The sequence below is a fragment of the Penaeus japonicus genome, unplaced genomic scaffold (genome assembly GCF_977035675.1).
Source record: "Penaeus japonicus unplaced genomic scaffold, GWHDUDI00000001_assembly GWHDUDI00000027, whole genome shotgun sequence".
NCBI classification, from domain to species: Eukaryota; Metazoa; Arthropoda; class Malacostraca; order Decapoda; family Penaeidae; genus Penaeus; species Penaeus japonicus.
In genome coordinates this window covers 35,005,618-35,013,117 of record NW_028234429.1, presented here as the reverse complement: position 1 = coordinate 35,013,117, position 7,500 = coordinate 35,005,618, and the positions used below count along the sequence as shown (strand labels likewise).

The 7,500-nt window shown below is 27.6% G+C and overlaps 1 pseudogene across 1 annotated transcript; it reads left to right on the top strand.

The window, feature by feature from the left end:
• Nucleotides 1-5,587: 5,587 nt before the first annotated feature.
• Nucleotides 5,588-6,719, top strand: LOC147468695 (uncharacterized; annotated as a pseudogene). Its single transcript, XR_015192413.1, has 3 exons — nt 5,588-5,620; nt 5,768-6,101; nt 6,195-6,719. The product of XR_015192413.1 is annotated as an uncharacterized LOC147468695 (transcript).
• Nucleotides 6,720-7,500: the final 781 nt, after the last annotated feature.

The following is a 7,500-nucleotide window of genomic DNA, read 5'->3' as shown; positions in this document are numbered from 1 at the left end:
ACATAAAAAAGATAAATGCTGTTATAGATCGAAAATAGAAAATATAAGTAAGTTTAACTAATATGGAGATGGAGTGGTTGGTTTGGTTGTACGGCATGTAATTATTCTATAGTTTTATACCAGATGAATGTTGGCAACAATTCGCGTTAGAGGCTATCAACGTCTCCCCCTGTATGTATGTATATATATAATATAAAAAATTATATATATGCTATATATATATATATATATATATATATATATATATATATATATATATATAATATCTAAATATTATATAAGCCGTTCCTGGTAAGCTCATTGGTAGCGTGTCGACTTCACATCCCCCCCGTGGTCGGCAGATTGAGTCCCACGCCCAGACTCGTGAATTTCCAACTGTCACCTGGCGGTATTACCTGACGTAGCTGGGGCACTGCGTTGGGTAAGGACAAGCTCAGATCGAGTATATGTATATATATATCAAACATACTATATACATACATCATAATATATATATATATATATATATCTATATATATATAGATTATATAATTTATTATATATGTTTTTGTAGATATTATATATAATAAATATATATATATATATATATTCTATAATATATATATATATATATAATATTAAACATATACAAACACTGTAGGATGAGACTGAGCGCAGGTTAGAGGATGTTTTCCTTCCATCCACAAGATAACCACGTGGACGCGTTTGTTTCTTTAGTTATTTGTTTTATGAATTATTTCTATAAACCCCTCGTATACAACAAGAGACAAATCTCATATTATACATTCGCTCACACCCTGTTTATCTCGGGTGGTCATTTCTGCACGACAACCCAGGTACTGGGAAAGGGAGGCCGTTGGCCGAGAGATGGACCAATATAAGATGACCTTTTGTTTTACGTTTTTTTAAGCATTGATTCTAAGCAATGTTTATGGGCTCCACTAGTTGACAATTGGCTTCTATAGTGGTCGTTCAATTATATGCCCGCCCACTGTATATAACGGCACATTCGCTCTCTCTCTGTCTCTCTCTCTCTCTCTCTCTCTTCTCTATATCTCTCTCTGTGAGAATTATATATTATGCTTATATATGATATCAAATATAGCAATGGATCATTGTAAAATACCACATGAATATTGTACTCTAACTGGCGAGGCAATCGCCATTCGCCGCGGTCAGATCAGCAGTTGTCACTTTTTTATGACTGATAATTGCTTTCCTATCCCCCCGCTTTCCTTCCTCCCAAGTCCTCTTCCCCCAAGTACCTAGACCCTCAAAAGAGCTTAATAACACTCGACTGTCACGGCGCCTCCCCTCCTAGCCATTCCACCACTACCTTCCCGCATATATATATATATATATATTATAAAAATATATATTATATATAATTATATGATTAACATATATATATATATATATATATAGCCAATATTATAATATATCTGTATTATATTTATACATATATATATATATATATATATATATATATATATATATATATATTAAATTAGTATACTAAATATATTTCTGTGCTATAGTGAGGTATTTTATTATTAATTAATATTATATAGATATATATATTGATAATATATATATAATATAGATATATATATATATATATATATATATATAGATATTATATATATATATATATATATATATATATTATACATGATATAAACATATATATATATATATGTATATACATACTATATATATTACATAAAATATATATATATACGTATATATATATATATATAGTTATTTTACATATATAATACATACATTATGCACATATATCATATATGCATTAATAGTATATTATTTTTTATCATATATATATATAATATATATATATATAGATTATATAAATTATATATATATATCTAATAAAAGTTTGTGATTATATAATATATATATAGAAATATATAGTATATATATATATATTAATCTAGATATATAGTATATATGTTATATATATATATAATATCTAGATATAATAGATATATAGATGTAATTATTATGTATATAATATCGTATTATATATATAAAAATAATATATATATATATATATATATATATGTATATACATATATATATAAGTATATCTATATTCATATATATATATACTATTATATATATATCCATATATATAATATAAATATATATATATATTATATATAATTTGAAATATATATTAATAAACGAAATATATGACGATATAATCATATGCAGTATTTCATATATATATATATATATATTTATATCATATAACTATAAATATATATATATATATGTATATAAATGTATATATGTATATAGTATGTATGTTTTTATGTAGATATATATATTATATATTATATATATATATATATATATTTATATCAATGTAAAATATATATGTCAATATATGTATATAGTACAAATAAATATGTATATATATGTATATATATATATAATATAATATATATATATATATATATGTTATATGTATTATATTGTATATCGTTGTATATATAATGTATATATATATATATATATATATATATATGTAGTGTGTGTGTGTGTGTGTGTTATCGTGTTGTGTGTGTGTGTAGGTGTGGGCACATGTGTGTGATTTGTGTGAGAAGAGAGAGAGAGAGAGTCCTGTACTGTAATGTCGACAAAAAATTTAGACCCAACCAGCTCCGCGCCCCCTTGGGTGCCACCCACACAGATGCACAGCATTTGCTGGTTTATATTCGTCGACTTATATTGCCTCATTTACCTCTAAACCTAAATAACTGAGATAATCATTATTATACAATAATCCTAAACTCAATAGCCCTCCTCTACGTCTGACGGCAACGGAATGATATTTCGTCCTGAGAAAAAATGTCAAGCAGAAGCTCAGATATCGGAAAAAAAAACAACTAAACACGGTAATAAAAATGACTATGTAAATTGGTAGGGGGGCCTGTAACTAAGGTCCTACCTATATCGAACGTATGTAAAATTCGTAAAATCGTATCTCATTTACATATATTTTGCCATTCACAATGAAATTCATAAAATGGCGAAGTCTTATAACTAGAAGGAGTGATTCGACTTAAATTTAATTGATCATAGTAGAGACAGCAGAGTAAAAGGATACTTGACGTTCCCAAATCAAATTGGATGAAATATATTTTCAAACGATGATTTCTGTTCCCTAATCGGGAGCAGCCGTTGGTCTTGCAGCTCCGAGAGGTTCTGCTTTGGTTGCACCATTGGGTACAAGTCTATTAACTGAACCAGGATTGTCTGTTGGTGACGGCAGCTCTGACGAAGAGGATCCTACTAGTGGAGAGACTACTGCCTGTATGGAGGGTCGAGTCCTAAGTAGATGGTACTTGCGTAGTCCCCGAAATCATACAATGTTTGCTAGTCTGAGCTGGTAGACTTATAATATTTAAAATGCAGTAGAGAGAAAGAGATGAGATTAAAAAAAAAAAAAAAAATCACAATGTCTACGGTGATTTTACAAATGTAACCCATAATTATGATTCAATAGCTAGAAAGCGATAAAATAATAATAATAATTTGTAAAAACTGTAAAACAACTTCGCTATTGTATATGCCAGTAACCTATCAAGGCTGAAAGTGACTGTGTATCCAATAAATCCAATGAATATGTTTTATTTTCGTTCAAGTTCAGTGACGCAACTAACCATTAAAGCGTTGAATACGCAATAAAACATTTAAAGAATGAGATGACGTGTACGTAGTTGATTTAATATGAATTCTATGATTATATAAGGAATTCTAAAATAACAGTAAAGGATTTTGCACAGAAATATCAAAACTTTAATAAGTTGAAAAAAATGAGTTTATGGTTAACGTCAAAGTGGTTGATTTTATCAATATACTCAACAACAAAATAAGATTTACAATATGTATGAAATTATCTTCATCATCTCCCATGTATCTGTGTGTGTACCACGTACTAAATGATCTTATAATTAATCATTATCGTATATTGATAAGCAAAGACCGGGGATGATACTGTACTTTTAATGGAATATATATTTTTTTCTGTTTTAATTAATAAAAAGGAAATAGGAATGAATACGATGTATATACATACATACATACATATACATACATATATACATATATATATATATATATATATATATGTATATATGTATGTATATATATACATACATATACTATATTTACAATGTAAAATATACATTTTTAATAAAAATATATAAATGTATATATATATATATATATATTTATGTATATATATATTATATATATATATATATAATATTATATCTTTATGTATATATATAAGATAAATATAAATATATAAAATATTTATTTATATATATTTTATAACATATACATACATATAGAATTAAATACACACACACTAACGCGCGCGGCGGCGCGCACACAACACACACACACACAATACACACATATATATGTGTGTGTGTGTGTTGTGTAATGGTGTGTGTGTGTGTGCAAATAAATGTAAATATACATATTATCTATATATATATATATATATATATATATATATAGATTATATATATATATATATATATTATATATACATGTATGTCTATATATATATATATAATATATATATATATATATATATAAATATATATATATATATATATATATATATATATATATATATATCTATATATATATAGTAATATATATATATATATTATATATATACCAGTATTATATATCTATGTCTGTAAGTATATACATAATGTTCTATTATTATCAAATATATATATATATATATATATATATTATATATATATATATTAATATATATATGTTTGTATGTATGAATAACATATATTTATACTAATATGTATATTTATAATATTTATAATATATATAATATATATATAATTATACTATATATATATATACTATATATAATATATATATTTGTACACACACACACACACACACACACACACACCCCATATATTATATATATATATATATATATATATATTAAATCAAATAATACCCTACAATATACACACATATATACATAACCACACACACACACACCACACATATTATTATATATATATATACTTATTATATATATTATATATATATATATAATATATATATGTATATATAGATATATATATATATCTATATATATATTATAATATATATATATATAATATATTAATAACAGGGTTAATATCCTAAACCCCAGACTTTCGCTTTTAAAAAGGTTTGATTGTGAAAGATCGATTACTCTTTGGTCAATGATTATTTCAATGTAATTATTACCTCATTTGTGTGTGTGCCGTTACCAAAATGTCTGGTAATATTATCGTTATATATCATCATTAGTCTCAATCAACCTCAGACGCTAACGACTCAAAATAATGTTGTAATTTCGTTGAAGCATGTATTCTATTTTCAGTTATAAAAAAAAAAAAAAAAAAAAAAAAAAAAAAAAAAAACTGAACAAGGTATAGAAGATGACTATGTAAGTTGAGGACAGGTTACACTAAAGGTCATACTAGAAAGGGCGTTAATATAAAAGGCGTCAACTTGAATCTCATTTACATACACTTAGCCATTCAACATGAAATCCATCGTATGTCTTATGCACAAACGAAATGACTCCTGATCTATTTAGAGTTAACTAACTTTAGTAGAGGCAGCAGAATGGAATTATATTAAGTGTTTATAGATTGAATTTGAGGAATTGCTCTTTCAAGTAATTATTTCTATTCCCCAACAGGTTCTGCTGTTAACACTCACAGCTGCTGCTCTTGCAGCTCCGCAAGGTTATGATTTGGGTGCCCCATCAGGTGCTGGACTCACTTCTGGACCAGGATTGTCTGCTGGAGACGGCAGCTCTAACGAAGGCGATGTTAGCAGTGGAGAAGGTGCTATTGCTGCCTGCGAGGAGGGTGAAGTTCTACATGTAGATGGTACCTGCGTTGTCCCCGAAATCACAAGAAAAGTGTACTTGTTTGAGGTTCCTGAACAGGAACAACCCGTTGGTCCAGCTCCGAGTATTCCACCACCGGAGGTAGAACACAATATCCTTTTCGTCCGGTCCTTGCCTGAAGGGAAGGACCAATGACCAGATAGATAAAAAGAAAAAAAGCACAGTAAATAGGAAAATAAAATTACGCAATATACTAAAAAAACAGTGTTTGAATAATAATTAGCACCTGAGCCAATCGTTGTTCCTCCACCAAGACAGAACAACATTGTTTATGTCCTCAACAAAATGGGTGAACAAATTCAACGTGTGATCGAAGTCCCTGCTCACCCACAGGTTGATCCTGAGATTTACTTTGTCAACTACCAAGAAGGAGAGAACCCAACCCTTCCCCTTGGAGTAGACCTTGAGACTGTTCTCAGTTCCGCTGCAAAAGCTGGTGGTCAAGTCCTTGGTGGTATCGAAGATGGTGGAGTCACTGGAGGACAAGGAGGAAGCGGACTTGTAAATGGTGGTGATTTGGGGGGTATTAATGGAGGCGGCTTCGGTTTGGAAGTTAATGGTGGAGCTGGAGATGTTGGAGGCGGACTTTCAAGTCTTTATACGACTCCATAATTTTTTTTCTTCTGATCCTCACCCATATATCTATGTGTTTATCTTTTCATCGATCTATCTTTCGAAATCATTTAAAATGTTATTTCTTAATGTAAATGTATGTGATATATATAAACAGTCGCAAAACCATTTTCTATATTTATCCAAACTCTATGGCATTGGTATTTCTTTGTTTTGATTAGCATTTTTTTTTTTTTTTTGGGGGGGGGGTGGATTTGCTTTTATTTACGAAAATAAGAATATTGCGCTTGTAGTTTCAATTCAAGTGTCATGAATATATCTTATATAGCTTTATACATAGAATTTCAAAATGCGAAGGAAATAATATAAGAAGTCTTACGCTGAACAAAAAAAAGGCATGCTATTCCTTAGTTGAATGGCTTTCTTGCTTACGCACACGCACATATATCAGTTACAGATAGTAAAGTTATTTTATTGTACACTCATTATATATCCAGGTGCATTATTTATGTTGAAATGACATTACCAGGTATAATTACAAATATCTATCTATCTATCTATCTTTATATATATATATATAAACATACATATATGCATATATATATATATATATATATATATATATATATATATATAACATATATTATAAATTCTATATATATATATATAATATAAATATATATAAATATATATATATAAATTTTATTAATATATATATATATGTAGTATGTTAATGTGAAAATATTGATATACTTCCTCGTGCAATTTGCTAACTAACTCGGTAATAGTTAGCATTATTATTGTATTTTCATATACACATAGATAGCTAGATCGATAAATAGTGAGGAATGCACATTGACTGATACGGTAATGACATTACAAAGGAATGAATATGAGGAATTATAAGCCTTATGGAGAACCATAATATATACTGTTGAGTATATATA